This window comes from Apis dorsata, unplaced genomic scaffold (assembly GCF_000469605.1).
Source record: "Apis dorsata unplaced genomic scaffold, Apis dorsata 1.3 scaffold_988, whole genome shotgun sequence".
Classification (NCBI taxonomy): Eukaryota; Metazoa; Arthropoda; class Insecta; order Hymenoptera; family Apidae; genus Apis; species Apis dorsata.
Window position 1 is genome coordinate 47,670 of NW_006264091.1, and position 719 is coordinate 48,388.

Below are 719 nucleotides of genomic sequence, written 5' to 3' on the forward strand. Positions count from 1 at the left end.
CATTTCTCCGCTCTTCTTTTTTCGCGTTTTCCATCCCGTTTCCACCGTCTGTTCTTGAGGAGCGGAAAGTGGCACGGTCTGAAAAGATTTCTCCGCTTGTGAAAATCACTAGCTGCGCTGATACCAAGAACATTAATGATACCCTAAATGACATCAATTAGTCCATCTGCCGTGATAAACATCCATCGTCGAGATTACTATCCTCGACTTTCCCCTCTCCCTCCTTTTTTTCTTTCCCGGCAAGACACAATCCGAGAAAACGTTAAGTAACTGATTTTCAAATAATCGCGCTGCTGCTTTCTTTCTTCACGCAAAATCGTGGCGCATGAATGTTAACGACGATAAACTTCATTCCATCGAGTCGGTTGTTCCCCATCCTCGTCTATTCTATCCCGTTTCGTTATTATCTAACGCTTTCCCCAGAGAATGCCGCCTGCATTCAATACTCTCGTCCTAAATTCTCGAAACGACTCGAGTTTTTTCTACTTTGAAAATATCCATTTCTATATACGTTTATATACTTTTTCTCTCCTTCTTTTATATCCCAGGAGGCAACAAAGGAAAGGATCTATATATCATCTTGGAACCTCGGTCAAACCATTGAAACCAATCTTTTGGACAAAAAGCAAGAACAAGTGAATGTTTCGTCTCGATGATTTATTTTTAATCGCAATATATATATTCACGTTTTCCTCAACAACTTATAATTCACGAAAAAT